Source organism: Cherax quadricarinatus, chromosome 63 (assembly GCF_038502225.1).
Source record: "Cherax quadricarinatus isolate ZL_2023a chromosome 63, ASM3850222v1, whole genome shotgun sequence".
Taxonomy (NCBI): domain Eukaryota; kingdom Metazoa; phylum Arthropoda; class Malacostraca; order Decapoda; family Parastacidae; genus Cherax; species Cherax quadricarinatus.
The window spans coordinates 10,194,490-10,215,305 of NC_091354.1; positions in this window are offsets into that span (position 1 = coordinate 10,194,490).

The window sequence follows — 20,816 nt, forward strand, 5'->3', positions numbered from 1 at the left end:
GGTGACGATCATCTTCTTTCTTGGCTCTCCGGTTGGAGGGTGTCGTCTTCTATCTTGCGCTGACTTCCCCGAAGAGAAGCGCAGTCGGGCAGAGGCAGCAGTTACAGGGTCGATTGGAGCCACACCCCAGCTTTAGCGGACAGCAAAGTGCTGGGGAAACTTATCTTCATGGTGAATGGTCATGGATAGTCGTGCTAGAGGAGGGTACCGTCTTCAAGGTCCCCATTCTGAAGCATCCTGAATCTCCTCTTTGAGGTGTACTCGACTTCCACAAGGTGTTGGATGTTGGCAGTGAGTAGTCTGGTCATGTCTGCAGTGGTGTATGTAACAGTTTGGTCATAGGTATACTTGACTGTTCCGTCCTGGAGGTGCTGATGGATTTCTGAAGACAGCATTCTGTTTTTATGCTGCTTGGTTGTGTAGAAGTATACACCCTTCAGGCATCGGACTTATTGTGGTGCAGCAGTGTCAGTGGCAGTGGCACTGTGAGGTGCATCCGCAGTTTCTTGTGTTTTTGCTTTCTTGGCTGGTGGCTGAACTGGTGAAGGCGAGATTTCCGACTGGTCAGTTGCTCTAGTAAATTTGAGGTTGTCAGTCCCTCAGCCTGGAGAAGTTCTGTTCCAAAGTCTAGAACTAACTGAAGATCAAGCGAGTGTTGAGACTTAAATACTGTCGGAAGGAGAGGTGCAGAGTAGTAGTAGTGAGAAGGTAGCCACTGAGAGGTCATGTCCCTCTCAGATCAGACAGCTCTCACTTGATCTACCGCTACCAGTACCTTAGTACAAAAATATTGTAAATTTGTAAGGCAGAAATGCCCCTTCGTGAAAAGGTGCTGAGATTTGTTGATTATATCAAAATTTTCGAGGTGGCTTCGAATTTTAACCCCGGTTATTGATTTCATTAACTTTTGTACAATTGGAGTTAGGATGAGTGGTCTAACGTTTAAGGCTAAAGCGACCTTTCTCCTGATTTATAAATAGATATCACATTTGCTATTGTCCACTATTCTGGTACGATACCCGTTTATAGTAATTTGTTGAAGAGACAAGCTAATAGTTTGCTAAGTTCCTCCTTACATTCTTTTATAACAGACCACGGAACCCGTTTCATGGTTTGTGTGCAATCGTGTTATTACGATTCTTTTATAACTCTTGATAAGTTTGTCAGAGCCTAGTGACCTGTTTGGTTTTAATTTAACCTGTCTGCTTGAGGACCTTGTCAATAGTGACTTGCTTAATCTTGTCTTGACTTTTATTTCAACACTGTCTTTCTGTTTTCTTGCCTGAATATTGTGACTCTCTCTCTCTCTCTCTCTCTCTCTCTCTCTCCATAACCTTATCCTACGTCTACTTCAGAGCTCATTTTCTCTGCAGCATCTCAGTAACGTTATTTGTTAAAGCTCATCTCCTTTTGTAAACACACTGACACTGTGTGTGATTTTTTTGATTGTATGACTGAATGTATAACTTCAGCAAAGAGCATGTATGAATGTCTGAAAGCAAGAGTAACCGGGGAAGTTTGTATGAATGTTTCGTTGCATGATATGTATGGTTATTCAGTATATCTTTATGAGTGAGTGAGTTACTGTTTGATCATAAATATATAGTAAACTGGTAGGTGGATTAGGGGAGGGAAGGGTGTGATGGTTTGTGTTGTCTTGCAGTGTTTAAGTCCCCCGTCAGTTGTCGGGAGACGGGGACCACTTTGTATTTCCTGCTACCTGTCTCTGTTTCCTTGGTATTCCTTGGAGTATCTTCCATATCTTTATCATGTTTCCCCCTGACTCTACTTCCCTAATCTTACGAAGAACGGTTATTTTTTGTCTCCTTGAGTCTTTGTTCCTATCCCTGGGTCTAATCTTGTAGCGTATCTCTAGACTATTTCTGTGGGTGTTGAGCACGATGTCAGGTATGACAGATCATGCGTAATTCCCGAAGGACTCAGTTTGTCTACGTAGGCTCTTTGACGCTAGTGATGGACTTTCGATCCAAGGAATTGGATCTGAACTTCTATTCTCCCCTGACGCTGCATTTTTTTCTATGTACACTCGCAGATATTCCTCACAGGTGATTTGTTGGTTTGTTATATTTATCACTTAGATCATTATCCTTGTCTGAGGTTCTAACCTTCGTCTCTCTAGTCTACGTTTCGTATCCGGGCTTTGATCTTGAAACAAGGAATTCTTGAAAATTTGTCCAACCTTTGGACGAAGACCTACTGAGACTAGTGGATGATTCCACCATGACCCCGCCGCCTCCTGCTTTGCCTCACCTGTCTACAGTATCTAAGCCACATCTACGGCCCTATGCTGTACTTTCTACAAGATTGATGGACTGAACACACAGACTCCAGGCTGAGGGACTGTTTACCTCAAACTCCTCCTCTCCTTACACCCTTCTGATTTGTATTGGACGGATGAAGCCACTGTGTGGCGAAACGTTTCTTCAATAAAGATTCCCATATGTTGCATAAGTGTTTCAATCTTCAACTTGTCGGGTTTTTAAACCATTTATCACACACACACATACACACATATATATATGTATATATATATATATATATATATATATATACATATATTTATATATATATACATATATTTATATATATATATATATATTTATATATATATATACATATATATATATATATATATATATATATTAGGATGGGGTCCACCTCTGGTGTAAATTGTGGGACCCATAGCCTCGGAGAAGTGGATAAAAAGGCTTCAAGGAAGAATATTTGGATTTCTTCCTGAAGCCATTTGAATATTCCACTTCCCCTACCACCCCATCTTTTAAACTATTTTTTTTTTACCAATAGGAATATTTTATTACATAATATGGCACAGAAGATTTAAGAGATACATTGTTGATATAAAGGTGGCATATACGGTACATGTTGTTACGTATGTATCACCGATTATAAGGATTGCTATTGTCTTATTTCTGTGTCATAAACATGCAAGATGTCAGGTACGTTTTGCTACTTCTACTTACATTTAGGTCACACTACACATACATGTACACGTTTATGCATACACACTCATCTGAGATTTCTTTGATTTTATCTTGATAGTTCTTGTTTTTATGGCTTTTCCTTTTATATCCATGGGGAAGTGGAATAAGAATCTTTCCTCCGTAAGCCACACGTGTTGTAAAAGTCAACTAAAATGCCGGGAACAATGGGCTAGTAACCTCTTTTCCTGTATAGTTTACTAAAAAGAAAAACCGTCACAGTGGGATGTTTGAATGTGCGTGGATGTTGTGCGAATGATAAGAAAGAGATGAGTGTGGATGTTATGAATGAGAAGAAGCTGGATGTCCTGGTTTTAAGTGAAACGAAGCTGAAGAGGGTGGGAGAGTATCAGTGGGGAGAAATATGTGGGATTAAGTCAGGGGTTTCGAATAGAGCTAGAGCTAAAGGAGTAGCAATAATGTTAAAGGATAAGTTATGACAGGAAAAGAGGGAATATAAATGTATAAACTAGAGGATTATGTGGAGTAAAATAAGGACTGGATGTGAAAAGTTGATTATAGTAGTGTCAATGCACCTGGAGAAGAGAGAAGTGTAGGAGAGAGAGATCTTTGAAAATGTTGAGTGTGTGGGGAGTTTTGAACCAAGCGAGAGAGTACTTGTGGTTGGGGATCTCAATGCTAAAGTGGGTAAAAATGTTGTGGAGGAAGTAGTAGGTAAATCTGGGGTGCCAGGGGTAAATGAAAATGGTGAGCCTTTAACTGAGCTATGCGTAGAAAGAGGTTTTGTAATAATACATATTTTATGAAAAAAGAGGATAAATAAGCATACAAGGTATGATACAGCACGCAATGAAAGTAGTTTGTTAGATTATGTATTGGTGGATAAAAGGTTGATGGGTAGGCTCCAGGACGTACATGTTTAAAGAGGGGCAACTGATACATCGGATCATTATTTAGTTGTAGCTGCAGTTAAAGTAAGAGGTAGATGGGACAAAAGGAAAATGGCAACATCAAGTAAGAGAGAGGAGAAAGTGCATAAACTAAGGGAGGAGGAAGTTAGGGTGAGATATAAGCAACTATTGGTAGAAAGGTGGGTTAGTGCAAATATGAGTAGTGGGGGGGGGATGAAGAGGGTTGGAATAGTTTAAAAATACAGTATTAGAATGTGGGGCAGAAGGATGTGGCTATAGGAGGGTGGGTGCAGGAGGAAAGAGGAGTGATTGGTGTGATAAGAGAAAAAGGTAGCTTATGAGATTTTTTTAAAAAACAGAAGTGTTATAAGAAGAGCAGAGTATATGGAGAGTAAAAGAAAGGTGAAGAGAGTAGTGAGAGAGTGCAAACGTAGAGCAGATGATAGAGTTGGAGAGGCACTGTCAAGAAATTTTGATGAAAATAAGAAAAAAAATTGGAGTGAGATAAACAAGTTAAGAAAGCCTAGGGAACGAATGGATTTGTCAGTTAAAAACAGAGTAGGGGAGTTAGTAGATGGGGAGATGGAGGTATTGGGTAGATGGCGGGAATATTTTGAGGAACTTTTAAATCTCGATGAAGAAATGGAGGCAGTAATTTCATGCACTGGATAGTGAGGTACAATATCTTTAAGGAGTGAAGAAGATCGGGATGTGAGTGTGGGGGAGGTGCGTGAGGCATTATGCAAAATGAAAAGGAACAGGTGGAACTGACGGGATCACGAAAGAATTGTTAAAAGCAGGTTGGAGTGGTTGGTATTTTTGTTTAATAAATGTATGAAAAAGAGGAAGGTATCTAGGGATTGGCGGAGAGCATGTATAGTCCCTTTATATAAGGGGAAGGGGGACAAAAGAGATTGTAAAAATTATAGGGGAATAAGTTTACTGAGTATACCAGGAAAAGTGTACGATAGGGTTAGTATTGAGAGAATTAGAGGTAAGACAGAGAGTAGGATTGCAGATGAGCAAGGGAGTATTGGAGTGGTTAAGGGATGTGTAGATCAAGTGTTTACAATGAAGCATATATGTGAACAGTATTTAGATAAACGTAGGGAAGTTTTCATTCCAATTATGAATTTAGAAAAGGCATATGATAGTGCATAGGGAAGCAATGTGGCAGATGTTGCAAGTGTATTTGAATAGGTAGTAAGTTACTAAATGCTGTAAAGAGTTTTTATGAGGATAGTGAGGCTCAGGTTAGGGTGTGCAGAAGAGAGGGAGACTACTTCCCGGTAAAAGTAGGTCTTAGACAGGGATGTGTAATGTCACCATGGTTGTTTAATATATTTATAGATGGGGTTGTGAAAGAAGTAAATGCTAGGGTGTTGGGGAGAGGGGTGGGATTAAATTATGGGCAATCAAGTACAAAATGGGAGTTGACACAGTTACTTTTTGCTGATGATACTGTGCTTATGAGCGATTCTAAAGAAAAGTTGCAAAGTTTAGTGGACGAGTTTGGGAGGATGTGTAAAGGTAGAAATTTGAAAGTGAATGCAGATAAGAGTAAGGTGATGAGGGTATCAAACGATTTAGATAAAAATTGGATATCACATTGGAGAGAGGGAGTGTGGACGAAGTAAATGTTTTCAAATACTTGGGAGTTGACGTGTCAGCGGATTGGTTTATGAAGGATGAGGTTAACCATAGAATTGATGAAGTAAAAAAGGTGAATGGTGCGATGAGATATATGTGGAGACAAAAAACGTTATCTATTGAGGCAAAGAAGGGAATGTATGAAAGTATAGTAGTACCAACACTCTTATATGGGTGTGAAGTTTGGGCTGTAAATGCTGCAGCGAGGAGTCGGTTGGAGGCAGTGGAGATGTCCTGTTTAAGGGCAATGTGTGGTGTAAATATGCAGAGAATTCGGAGTGTGGAAATTAGGAGAAGGTGTGGAGTTAATAAAAGTATTAGTCAGAGGGCTGAAGAGGGGTTGTTGAGGTGGTTTGGTCATTTAGAGAGAATGGATCAAAGTAGAATGACATGGAGAGCGTATATATCTGTAGGGAAAGGAAGGCGGGGTAGGGGCCGTCCTCGAAAAGGTTGGAGGGAGGGGGTTAAGGAGGTTTTGTGGGCGAGGGGCTTGGACTTCCAGCAAGTCTGCGTGAGTGTGTTAAATAAGAGTGAATTTAGACGAATGGTTTTTGGGACCTGACGAACTGTTGCAGTGTGAGCAGGGTAATATTTTGTGAAGGGATTCAGAGAAATCGGTTATTTTTATATACCCGGACATGAGTCCTGGAGGTGGGAAGTACAATGCCTGCACTCTAAGGAGGGGTTTCGGGATATTGGCAGTGTGGAGGGATATGTTGTGTATCTTTATATATGCTTTTAAACTGTTGTATCTGTGCACCTCTGCAAAGAGAATGATTATGTATGAGTGAGGTGAAAGTGTTGAATGATGAAAGTATTTTCTTTTTGGGGATTTTCTTTCTTTTTGGGTCACCCTGCCTCGGTGGGAGACGGCCGGCTTGTTGATATATATATATATATATATATATATATATATATATATATATATATATATATATATATAAACAGATGTAAACAGCTATTGGAGGATAGATGGGCTAATGAGAGCATAGGCAATGGGGTCGAAGAGGTATGGGGTAGGTTTAAAAATGTAGTGTTAGAGTGTTCAGCAGAAGTTTGTGGTTACAGGAAAGTGGGTGCAGGAGGGAAGAGGAGCGATTGGTGGAATGATGATGTAAAGAGAGTAGTAAGAGAGAAAAAGTTAGCATATGAGAAGTTTTTACAAAGTAGAAGTGATGCAAGGAGGGAAGAGTATATGGAGAAAAAGAGAGAGGTTAAGAGAGTGGTGAAGCAATGTAAAAAGAGAGCAAATGAGAGAGTGGGTGAGATGTTATCAACAAATTTTGTTGAAAATAAGAAAAAGTTTTGGAGTGAGATTAACAAGTTAAGAAAGCCTAGAGAACAAATGGATTTGTCAGTTAAAAATAGGAGAGGAGAGTTATTAAATGGAGAGTTAGAGGTATTGGGAAGATGGAGGGAATATTTTGAGGAATTGTTAAATGTTGATGAAGATTGGGAAGCTGTGATTTCGTGTATAGGGCAAGGAGGAATAACATCTTGTAGGAGTGAGGAAGAGCCAGTTGTGAGTGTGGGGGAAGTTCGTGAGGCAGTAGGTAAAATGAAAGGGGGTAAGGCAGCCGGGATTGATGGGATAAAGATAGAAATGTTAAAAGCAGGTGGGGATATAGTTTTGGAGTGGTTGGTGCAATTATTTAATAAATGTATGGAAGAGGGTAAGGTACCTAGGGATTGGCAGAGAGCATGCATAGTTCCTTTGTATAAAGGCAAAGGGGATAAAAGAGAGTGCAAAAATTATAGGGGGATAAGTCTGTTGAGTATACCTGGTAAAGTGTATGGTAGAGTTATAATTGAAAGAATTAAGAGTAAGACGGAGAATAGGATAGCAGATGAACAAGGAGGCTTTAGGAAAGGTAGGGGGTGTGTGGACCAGGTGTTTACAGTGAAACATATAAGTGAACAGTATTTAGATAAGGCTAAAGAGGTCTTTGTGGCATTTATGGATTTGGAAAAGGCGTATGACAGGGTGGATAGGGGGGCAATGTGGCAGATGTTGCAAGTGTATGGTGTAGGAGGTAGGTTACTGAAAGCAGTGAAGAGTTTTTACGAGGATAGTGAGGCTCAAGTTAGAGTATGTAGGAAAGAGGGAAACTTTTTCCCAGTAAAAGTAGGCCTTAGACAAGGATGTGTGATGTCACCGTGGTTGTTTAATATATTTATAGATGGGGTTGTAAGAGAAGTAAATGCGAGGGTCTTGGCAAGAGGCGTGGAGTTAAAACATAAAGAATCACACACAAAGTGGGAGTTGTCACAGCTGCTCTTTGCTGATGACACTGTGCTCTTGGGAGATTCTGAAGAGAAGTTGCAGAGATTGGTGGATGAATTTGGTAGGGTGTGCAAAAGAAAAAAATTAAAGGTGAATACAGGAAAGAGTAAGGTTATGAGGATAACAAAAAGATTAGGTGATGAAAGATTGGATATCAGATTGGAGGGAGAGAGTATGGAGGAGGTGAACGTATTCAGATATTTGGGAGTGGACGTGTCAGCGGATGGGTCTATGAAAGATGAGGTGAATCATAGAATTGATGAGGGAAAAAGAGTGAGTGGTGCACTTAGGAGTCTGTGGAGACAAAGAACTTTGTCCTTGGAGGCAAAGAGGGGAATGTATGAGAGTATAGTTTTACCAACGCTCTTATATGGGTGTGAAGCGTGGGTGATGAATGTTGCAGCGAGGAGAAGGCTGGAGGCAGTGGAGATGTCATGTCTGAGGGCAATGTGTGGTGTGAATATAATGCAGAGAATTCGTAGTTTGGAAGTTAGGAGGAGGTGCGGGATTACCAAAACTGTTGTCCAGAGGGCTGAGGAAGGGTTGTTGAGGTGGTTCGGACATGTAGAGAGAATGGAGCGAAACAGAATGACTTCAAGAGTGTATCAGTCTGTAGTGGAAGAAAGGCGGGGTAGGGGTCGGCCTAGGAAAGGTTGGAGGGAGGGGGTAAAGGAGGTTTTGTGTGCGAGGGGCTTGGACTTCCAGCAGGCATGCGTGAGCGTGTTTGATAGGAGTGAATGGAGACAAATGGTTTTTAATATTTGACGTGCTGTTGGAGTGTGAGCAAAGTAACATTTATGAAGGGGTTCAGGGAAACCGGCAGGCCGGACTTGAGTCCTGGAGATGGGAAGTACAGTGCCTGCACTCTGAAGGAGGGGTGTTAATGTTGCAGTTTAAAAACTGTAGTGTAAAGCACCCTTCTGGCAAGACAGTGATGGAGTGAATGATGGTGAAAGTTTTTCTTTTTCGGGCCACCCTGCCTTGGTGGGAATCGGCCAGTGTGATAATAAAAATAATATATATATATATATATATATATATATATATATATATATATATATATATATATATATATATATATATATAATGCCTACGCAGCGTGTAGGCATGACTACGTATTACGTGTACAGCAATACATGTGCGCTTATGACTGTATGATATATGGCTTCGCGGATGGTGAACAAAAACTTTTTTTCAGCACTTTAGTTGCCTCATTAAAATTTTTATATATATCTGCAAGTTGAAAACTTTCACACAAAGGCTGACTTTTTTGTTACGAGAATGTTGTTAACAAGAGAGAGAGAGAGAGAGAGAGAGAGAGAGAGAGAGAGAGACAGACAGACGGAGACGGAGAGAGAGGGACGACTGGGCTCCAGAATATTTTGCAAGAATTGTTGGCTACACCTCATGAATGAGAAGAGACAGGCCAAGGAAAGGACGGGGGGGTGTTGCTGTGTGCTTCTCTGAAAGTGTACATGCCCAGCACATTGATGTTGCCATCCCTACTCATTTTGAAATGATGTTCTTCAAGCTACGCATGAACACTAGTAACTCTGTACTAGTATGCGCAATGTACAGACCTCAGTGGCAACATGCAGACCCCATCAACTTCCTAACGGAAAATGTGGACTCCCTTCTCCTACAACACAACTGTCAATATAATTGTTGGTGACCTCAACCAACATCTTATAGAGAGGGACTTTGATGACCTTCTTGCAGTATTTGACATGAAAAACTTTCTTGATTTCCCTAATCACATCTTTGGCTCCTCCCTTGACCCAGTAGTGAGTGATTTGGCAGAAGGTATAGTCACTTGTCAAACCCTCGGCTACGTTGGATCATCTGACCACAAGGTTGTTATAACGACACTAAGATCCCAACAGAACAAGTTGAGGAGCCCACACGCACAACCTTTGTTCTGAGCTCGCCACCACTGATTGAAATGCTCTTCTCCAAGGGGATGTTGACAACCAAGTGAATGCCTTCACTGGACACATCCTTAATCTACAACAACACATCCCTCACCGACAGTATGTGACGAAGCCTACAGATCAGCCTTGGTTCGGCTTTCGTTGTAGAGAGGCTGCTACTGCTAAGCACAAGGCTTGGCGAAGGTATACGAGACATCCTACAACCTATAACAAGAACTTGTTATCTGGACCATCTCTAAATGGGAGGTGGATACGAAAAGAAAGCTAGCATCAGGTAGAATAGACTCCAAAAACCCGTTGGTTCTTGGTCAAGGACAGACAAGGCTATCTGACTGATGAACTTATTCCACCTCTAAATCGACAGGATGGGACCACCTCTACTAGTAGTCAAGAGAAAGCGGACCTCTTTGCCGGACACTTTGCTACCAAAATGCAAGTTCCTGATCCAGCAAGGGACCCTCCTTGGCTAGCTGCAAGAGCTGTGTCAAAACTGTCTGTGGTGACAAGGCAGGAGGAGATGCATCTTCTTCAATCGCTTGACCAAGAAAAGAGTGTGGGCCCAGACAAATTGAGCCCAAGATTGCTGAGAAGATGTGCAGACCAACTAGCAGCACCTCTAATTCGCATCTTTCAGCACTGCCTAGTACAGCGTAAATGGCCTCCTATGTGAAAAGAGGCAAATGTAGCCCTTGTTCACAAAAAGAAGAGCAGAGCAGAAGTCAGCAGCTACAGACCAGTGTCACTCCTGTCAATCACTGTCAAGATCCTGAGACAATAATCTCAAGACAAATGGCAGTTTCTTGACTACCATTCACTACTTTGTGACCGTCAATATTGCTTCAGGAAAGGTTACTCTGCTGCTGATCTGATCTGTTGTTAAACCTCTCCACTAAAAATGCACCCGTCACTGGATGAATCCAAAATCAGCTGTGTGGTAGCACTGGACATTGCTGGTGCTTTCGACCGAATGTAGCACCAAGGCCTCTTGGCAAAACTACAAGCACTATAAATTGCCGGCTCTACACTGTCTCCTCAGTGATTACCTTCATGGTAGATTTCTAAGGGTGGTTCTGAGTGGAACAGAATCAGCAAAACATCCTACTGGGGCAAGTGTTCCACAGGGAATTGCGCTTGGGTCATTGTTATGGAATGTCTACTTCAATGACCTCCTTCATCTCATCCCAGAATTCCGTGCATATGCAGGCAACTGTAATCTGACATTTACTTATCCAAGAGAAGAAATGCTAGCTGCTCTAAGCTACATCAATCACCAGCTAAGAGCTACATGCTTATCAGCTTGGGGAAACCGATGGCAGGTAACATTTGCACTTGAGAAAACAGAAATGATGATGGTCTTTAGGCACGTTGATGGTAATGCCAGAGCAGTAGTAAGTATGAATGGGAGTGTGTTGGTGCCCAGGGGTGAAATTTGACTTCAAACTGACCATGAAGAACCACGTTGTAAATCTTGCAAACTAGGCAGCCAGGAAGCTTACAGCACTTCGCCGTATCTCGCATTTGCTCGACAATAAGGAATGCAAGATTCTGTATGAGGCATAAGTACGCTCACACCTTGAGTATGCTCCACTTTCTTGGTTTGCCTGCCCCCCCCCCATCTCATCTGCGACTGCTTGACAGAGTAGAGAAGAGAGCAAGAAGTCTCATCTCTCGCCTGGACCCATTCTGGATAGATCTGTCATTTCAGCAGAGACTTGAACATAGGAGGGATGTGGTCGGTCTAACTGTTATGTACAAGGCCAATATTGTCAAAGTACCACACTTGGCTCCACTTCGAGGGCAGCGTGAAGCAAGCTTCTATGCCACAAGACGGGCAGAAAGCAACTTCACTCTGGCTGTACCCTTCTTCAGAACATTTCATCTGAGATCATTTATCCCCAGGATAACTCGAGTATGGAACACATTCGTACAGCATTATGATATCAACGAGATAAAGTCAGTTGATCAAATGAAAATGCTGGCCCACAGATGGCTCCAACTTCATCCTATTATCTACTTGTTTGTTTCATAACAAAAACGCTTTCAAATGAGCTGATGTAAGTAACAGCTCTTAGCTTGTCAATAAAGTTAGGGACCCTTAACCTAAAGTTGTCAAACCCTGGGTGAAAGAGAGAGAGAGAGAGAGAGAGAGAGAGAGAGAGAGAGAGAGAGAGAGAAGGGGACGGAGGTTAACATAGATGCAGTCTAGAGGTTACAATTGCACTAATAATTTGGAAAGATAGTATTGTTGTAAGCACTTAGATAGTAGTGTTGGACGCACTAAGATACTAGTGTTGGACGCACTACGATGGTAGTGTTGCAAGCACTAAGATAGTAGTGTTGGACGCACTAATGTTTAGTGCTTGAAGTAGCATTGTTGAGTACATTAAGAAGTATTGTTGACCACAGCAAAAAGTATTGTTGACTGTATCAAGAAATAGTTTAATGCTTAAGAAGTACTGTTGAATACTACATTAAGATGGTATTATTGGAAACATCAAGACGTGACTGCTACAATCAGTGGCACTGAACCAACCAGTAAGACACACTGCAACCAACAGTAGAGATACAGGCTGACCTACTTGCATCAGATTCACCCGCAGGCTGCAGGCCGGGGGTGTAGGAAGCCATCTTCGGTGGCTGGCAGCCAAAACGATATACGATAGCTGGGTGGTTATCGTATCGCCCTGATAATCTAAACGCACCCTCTTCCAGCCTCTTGGAAAACTCCAGTGTCAGCTGATATTTCTACTGCAGCTAGTTTACGGGGTAGAAAAATTCTACCGGCATGTAGAAACATTATTAGAAGTTAAAATTCTGGTTAGTGGAACAGTATAATTTGTGATGAATGGTTTGAAAAACCGACAAGTTGAAGATTGAGACACTTATGCAACACATGGGAATCTTTATTCAGGAAACGTTTCGCCACACAGTGGCTTCATCAGTCCGATACAAAGTAGAAAGGCGTAAGGAGAGGAGGAGTTTGAGGTAATCAGTCCCTCAGCCTGGAGTCGATGTGTTCAGTCCATCAATCTTGTAGAATGTACAGCATAGGGCCGTAGACGTGGCTTATATACTGTAGTGAGGTGAGGCGAAGCAGGAGGAGGCGAGGTCATAGTGGTACCATCCACTAGTCGAAGTAGGTCTTCGTCCAAAGGTTGGACAAGTGTTGAAGAATTCTTTGTAACAAGATCCCATGATGCTGCAGTGTCAGACAGTTGTGACAGTTGCATAAGTGTCTCAATCTTCAACTTGTCGGTTTTTCAAACCATTCATCACAACTGTCTGACACTGCAGCATCATGGGATCTTGTTACAAAGAATTCTTCAGCACTTGTCCAACCTTTGGACGAAGACCTACTTCGACTAGTGGATGGTACCACTATGACCTCGCCTCCTCCTGCTTCGCCTCACCTCACTACAGTATATAAGCCACGTCTACGGCCCTATGCTGTACATTCTACAAGATTGATGGACTGAACACATCGACTCCAGGCTGAGGGACTGATTACCTCAAACTCCTCCTCTCCTTACGCCTTTCTACTTTGTATCGGACTGATGAAGCCACCGTGTGGCGAAACGTTTCCTGAATAAAGATTCCCATATGTTGCATAAGTGTCTCGGTATAATTTGTGTTCCGCTGTTTCGGCATACCAGAGCAAATCTAGGAAATACTCTTCCAGTTCTGTCACTTAAAGCTGGGAACTCTTCGGTTAGAGACCTACTGGCACTTTTTCAGAGGTATCAGCTAAACAGAAGGAAGTCCCTCTTCTACAATTGCTAGAGACCGCTATGTGCACTATGTGGACAGGAGAAAGAATCATTGTACACAAGAAAGGCAATATGGACAGAAGAAATCTATGTGAATAAAGGACTGACAGAAATAGTCCAAGTTTTCATTGTGAAAACGTCTCATTGTGAAAAACGTCTCTCTCTGGGTAGTTCTTTATCAGTCCCCATGTGAGAGACGACCGAGGGACCGAGTGATTTAGTACAGACTCTTGTCTGTGCTAAATCACTCTTTATTATTGGTAAACCAGACGTTGATCCAAGCATGATACATTGATCCAGGCATAATGTTGTCTCCAATATGCTCCTTTCAGGTTTTGTCTAGAAAGTTTTTTTCGAAGCCGTGCTTAATCTAAGGCATCGAGATCTATGTATATGAAGAATCTTTTTCTCCAGATAATATTCATGTAATTTAAACTTACAGTAAATTTGTTACACAGGATTTTTTGGCAAAATCTATATAAACATCAGCATTAAGTTACTTAACAAAATTAGTATAACTGTCAGTTTGTTTAGTTAAAATCGAAGTTAGGCAAATGAAACAGTAGTGAAGGAATAGGTCATAATGACTCCTTGAGTATTGGAATTGTATGTTACCTGTGGTTGGTTTCGAGGGGGCCACCGCCCCCGCGGCTTGATCCCAGACCAGGTTTTCCTGTTGCTGACTTGATAGTCTTGGCTGTTTCTGTTAGCCACACAGATCAATGTATTGTACTAGGTTCTCTCATCACGAAGTGATAAGGGAAAATTGCAAAGTTCTCTCTTGAAGACACTTTGGTAATTTATCGTACGTATGAGGAGATGGTGATGAAGAGTTTTGGTTCCTTTACACTTACTGAGTTCTCTTTTAGGTACTCATTGCATTCGTGCTTTTCGTTGGAGGTATCTGGCACTATTTGTTAAACCTATTGGTATAAAGTGGAATGATTTCGGTATGCAGGCTTCAAACTACTCCCTCCAAAATTTTCCAGGTATAGATTATGATGTGTCTTTCTTGCCTACCTTCCAGGCAGTGGAGTTTCTGTACGTTCTCAAGCTCCGCAGTTTCGCTTGTTTTGATGAGACATTGTATACAACATTAGTCTAGCTTGAAGAGAACAAGAGAGTAGTGTTGCAACATTGGCTTATCTTATCTTTTTTTTAAGTTCTGGTAAGCCTATCGTTTTCCTTGCGGCTCTGATAATAACATTGTTATGGTCCTTGAATGATAGATCGTTTGATATTTTCACTCGCAAATCTCCCATTAAACTTCCACTTTATTTATTCCAGTTTGTATTGTACTCCATTTCAGTCTATACTTCCTCAAGTTTCCCGTAGCGGAACAGCTGAGATTTGTCCTTATTACACATCATATTGTTGCCAGTGGCCCACTGGAAGACTTTACTTACATCAGCTTGGAGGTTTGCTGAGTTCTCTATAGATGCCTCTCTCTTATAATTTCTTGCAAAGATGCTGTTCGTGTTCATGTCTATGTATGATATGAGAGTGATGTGAGTACTGTGTTAAGAGGAACAAACTTTTCACTCTTGCAGCCCCTAATTTCACTCTGTTTATTATTACTCTTTGCATTTTGTGTTAGGTAGCTGAATATATATCTGATGGTTATTCCTTTTTGCACGTATTTTGTGTATTGTTACACAAAAGTTGCACTTGTCGAAGTCAGCGTACACTCTGCATCTGCATTTTACTTGTCTTCCATTATGCTGAAGACAATGTTGTAATGCTCCAGCAGTTGCCTAAGGCAGGAGCTATTCGACATAAACCAGTGCTTTCTTAGTTCGTGTATTTATTGAGATTCCACATGATGGGTAATCTTGCTTCTTAAAAACCTTCTCAAAGACCTTAATATTTGACGCTAGCATTGCTTATAGATTTTTGCAGTTGCTTTAATGCCACCTTCATTGAATGGGGCAACGTATCGTTCCTAATAAGCTGAACTTGCCGACTAGGCCTAACTCCCTTAAAAATTGAACGTTTCCCAAAAATTCTTTTACAGATCGGTAGATATATTTTTTCAATGACAACAATATAAAGATTATATTTTTGTAGCAAAACTAACCTTGAAACCTCACCTAACCTAACTTAAACTATCGTTATATTTTGTAGCTAAATTTTGTTTTGTATAGCATAGTTCAGTTTAAATATATTATTACCTTAAATCAATGATTTTATATATATATATATATATATATATATATATATATATGTGTATATATATATATATATATATATATGTGTGTGTGTGTGTGTGTGTGCGCAAAACAACCACTGTGAAAGAATAATGAAATTCCGTTCGTGACTACTCACATTATCAAGGAGCAATAAAAGTAATGCATCGAAGGAAGGCATATAAAGGGTCTAGCCCACACCTCACTATCACATCCCACAACAAAGCAACACCTGATGCGCGACTCATAAGAAAACACTGCAGCAGACCCGCTGGCCCAACTAGACAGGTCCTTCATGCAGCCCACAAACTATTCTACCCAAGAATTAAGATTTATTGTTTGTCCAATGTATTATTAAATTTTTCCCTAATTCTATTAATTATAATTAGATCTAATTTATATAAACCAAAGGAAATATTCATATTATTGTCAAAACCGCTTTTAATGAAACAAGATTTAATTATATTCCTGTCGACCATGGACTTGCTTGATACAACTTTCACAACTTTTTGAAAATCAATTTGATGGTTAAAATCTCTCGTATGAATAAATAGAGCATTGGAATCTTGTCCAATTCTAATGCTATATTTATGTTGTTTTAATCTTAGTTCGAGACTTTTACCAGTTTGACCGTAATAAACTTTATCACAAATTTTACAAGGAATCTTAGACACATCCGTCAGCATTTTGGGGGGGGGATTCTTTATCAAAAGTTTTTTTTTACTGTATCAAGATTTTTAAATACAACTTTCATATTAAAAGTCTTAAGAAGAGAAGGTATATACACCAAGTTTTTATGGTTTCAAATTACTGCTAACCAGAACTCCTAAATCTTTATCGCAATCCGTATTATTAAGATCTACATTTAGTTCGTGTGCCATGGTTATTGTCCTGTCCAACATTTAGCATTTGCATTTGTCTATATTAAACTCCATCTGCTACTTCTCCAACCACTGCATCAGTCTATTCAAATCTTCCTGGAGTGCTCTAATGTCCTCGTCAGAGTGAATTAGACAGCCGATTTTGGTGTCATCGGCAAACTTGCTTATGTCGCTATTTATTCTCTCATCTGTGTCGTTTATGTAGATTGCGAACAACAAGGGGCCCAACACTGACCCCTGTGGAATGCCGCTCGTGACACTTCCCCACTCTGATTCTTCCCCATTTATGCAAACTCTCTTTTGCCTATTTGTCAACCATTCCTCTGTCCAGGAAAAAATTTCTCCTCCTATTCCATGTGCCTTAATTTTCTTCAATAGCCTCTGATGTGGGACTCTATCAAAAGCATTACTGAAGTCCATATACACAGTATCAAACTCATTACCATGATCCACCTCCTCAAATACCTTAGTGAAAAAAGTTGAATTCGTAAGGTGTGAAGGAAAAGTTCAATAGATAGGAGTAGCGAGGGAGTATATAGTAACAATAGTTTCATTGCCGGCTACTTGTTAAGGTAAAGGCTATTCCCGCCTTTTTTCCCCCACCCCGAAAGTCATAGTTTGACTGCCGGCTGCTTGTTAAGGTAGGGTCAGTCTAGTTCCTGCTATCCCTTCCCTTCCTTCTTCCCCCCCCCCTCGAAAGGTGACGTGTAATCACTAGACTCTCAGCTCCCAGCACTACTGTAAGTACATGCCTGCCTTGTATTCTAGTGGATTTATTGGTTGAAAGCTTCACTTTTGACCAATAATAAACTTAGTTCTTTCAGTCTTGCTCTAAGTTGACTGTTGTAATAATCACCACATCTTTTAGGTATTGTACTTATCATTGAGAGTGATTTCTTAAGCAGTGGGTAACCTGTATCTTTCCAGCTTGGATGACAGAGAGGGTCACCTGCCAATCAACGAGCAGAACTGATGAAGATGGACTAACGTCCTGAGACTTCCCCTTTTTGGATTTAATTACCTGTGCACCTGTATGAAATTGCAGGACGTAACCCCCTCATCATTGCAGTGGTAAAGAACCTGCTTTCTTGTCATCGGGATATAATGCTCACGGCTATACTGTGAAGAACGAACCGGTGGGTTGTAACCAACACCTGCGACCCCCCCCCTATCATCAGCAACGGCTACGATTTCAACAACACACAGTGTCACCAACACCAGACACCCAAGTTTTAAATTAGCGTTGAATTCAGTTATCATTTATATTTTTCATTTTCATTTTCTTTAATGTAGGATTAATATTTCATATTTAAGTGTTTTATATTTTCTATATAATAGTGTTTGTTATTATTTCTTTTTCTATTCATTAATTTTCCTGCGGAGGAGCCAGCCTTGGTAATACTGTCTGAAGTTATTACAGGGCTGAGTAAGCCTTCACAAGTGGCGACCTTGCCAGGATCAACTCTACTGAATCAAGATTCAACTCCATCTCGAATCTACCATTGGAACTTCAACGCCGCATACCACAGACGGTTACCACCAGCCATGAGTAATCATTCTCTATGGTAGGACTACAGTACAGGTATTTAAAAGATTTGGTGATTGTTATGGTCTCAATTTATTGTAAGTCAAGTCAGGCAGGATATAATATTTAATTCTGCCACCTAATTTAGTGTGAGCTTGAAACACTTTGGAGGATTAGACTCTAGGGACCCGAGATTTTCCAGTGACAATTTGTTTCATTGAGCTCTTTATTATATCAAGGGAACTGTCGTAGGACACTCTTGATTTTTTGGTGAGAAGATTGGATGGTCAAGTGACCCCATTCTACTTACTGTTTGCTCGGAGCCGGCATAGAACCCTTCGTTTTAATTAATACATATTGTTTAATTGAAGCAGGGATCGAGCCCTCTGGTTTATTTACAGTTTGAGTGGAGCAGGAATTGAACCCTCCGTTTTCTTTAGTACCTGTTTCATTTCCCCTGATAGTTTAAGTTATTCTTGCAAGCATGGAGGAATACCAGTTTTGGATGAACGCTGGAAGTAAGTTAGGAATAACAGGGAAAAATTTAGAATCTTTCATTAGTGCTAAGATCCAGGAAAGACTTGAAAGAGAGAATTGAGAGAGAAGAGAGACAGAAAGGGAAAGAGAAGAAGAAAAGGAGAGAGAATCGAAAGAGAAGAGAAAAAGGAGAGAGAGAGAGAATCGAAAAAGAGAAAAAGGAGAGAGAGAATCGAAAGAGAAGAGAAAAAGGAGAAAGAGAACCTTGAAAGACAGGAGAAAAAGGAGAGAGAGAGAATTGAGAGAGAAATCCAAGAAAGACAGAAAGAGAAGACAAGGAGCGTGATAGACTTGATCGTGAAGAGCTAGAGAACGTGAGGAACAGGCTAAAATACGTGAGGAATAGGCTAAAATATGTGAGGAACAGGCTAAAATAAGAGAACTTGAGGAAAGAGCAAAGGATAGAGAAGTTGAGGAAAAAGCTAGAGAACTTGAGTTAATAGAGAAAGAAAAGGATCGCGAGCTCGAAAAATCTCGCCTTGAATTAGAGAATAAAAAGTTAACTTTTACACAACAACAATTAGAAGGAGTAATGGAACAACGTGCAGTCAGTGCACATATTCCAACACCTAATTTACCTCTCTTCACAGAGGGGGAAGACATAACTTCATACATTATCAGGTTTGAAAATACCGCTACCCTCTGTGAATGGCCTGCTGACACCTGGGCTACCAGGCTAGGAATGTTATTTTCTGGTACAGCCTTGAATATCTATGCAACTTTGTCGCAGGATATATGTAATTATAACCTACTGAAGAAGGCAATCCTTAAAGCATATAAAAAAAACCCACTAATTCTTACAGGAAAGATTTCAGGTATGCCACCTTACAGCCTGGCCAGAACTTTCAGCAGTTACAGGTAACACTCTTTCGTTTGTTCGACTTTTGGATAGAGAGTTCAGGAATTGATCGCAGTTATGAATCTCTTAGAGACTTCATGGTTGCTGACCAGTTCCTGACAGCTCTTCCCCATCAGATACGAACATTCATCAGAGAATGTAACCTGATTAAAGCTGAGGAAGTTGCTGAGGCTGCTGACCTGTATGCTGAGGCTCACAATTCCTATAAAGACCTAAAGGGATCGAACCCTAAGGGCAAGGGTTCATCAGACCTTAAGAAATCAAAGCCTCTAATGGAAAGTAAAATGACTTCTTTTATTCCTGTTTGTCATTTGTGTGGTGTTAAGGGACATAAACGTCCAGATTGTCCTTCTAAGAAGGTCCAAAAAGTTGGAAGATGTTTTAAAAACTGTAATGACCAAGCACCCTTCTGTTCAGGAACAGTTAATGGACTTAATGTATCTACCATTTTATGAGACACTGGATGCACATGTTTAGTCATTTCTGATAAGCTGTTCCCTAACCTTAAAGAAACTCATTCCTCTGCTATACTTTCAGACTACTTGGGCCGTACGGACACTTTTCCTACCATCCGTTGTTACATTAAGTCTAAATGGTTCACAGGTTGGTCTGAAGCCGTACTAGCTCCCATCACTTCTTGCTCCGTACTAATAGGTAATGTAAAAGGTGCCATTCTTCCTTCTGAGGTTGACCTTTCATCACCAAAGATGGACATAGGTGTTTCAGATCCTCTTTCTGTAGAGTCAGAGAAGTCCCTCGAAAGTTCAGATGAGACAATGTCTCGTGAGATTCATGTGGGATTAAAAACCAGTGATGATTCTCTCGAAAGCGAGGTAGTAGGATCACCGGTTCACTTGTTAGAGGAGAGTGAAGATATCACCTCTGTTGCGAATAAGAATTTTTTTTTAAAGAACTTCAGAATGTGGCCTGTTACCATTTATTTCTTATGCAACAAGATTTTTGGATCCGAGTTATTTAAAGGTATTTTAGAGTCTAGGGGAAATAATTTCAACTGGGAAACTCCATAGAATAATATTCAAATTTATTAAAGTATTTAAATACAATACTTTATCTTCTCTCTTAATAATGTACAATAAATTTACCGTATACATTTAGTTCAAAATCATGGAAATGTCACATTAATAAGGAAGTTTAATTATTCTTCCTGTAATTAAGACTTAAATAACATTTACGTCTTTGTCTTAACAAGACTGTAAACTCAAAATACAAAAGGTACAAGATTTGGCAAGACCTTTGAATCTGGCCGTAAAGTATTTCTATGGATTACTGAACTGACCAAGAAT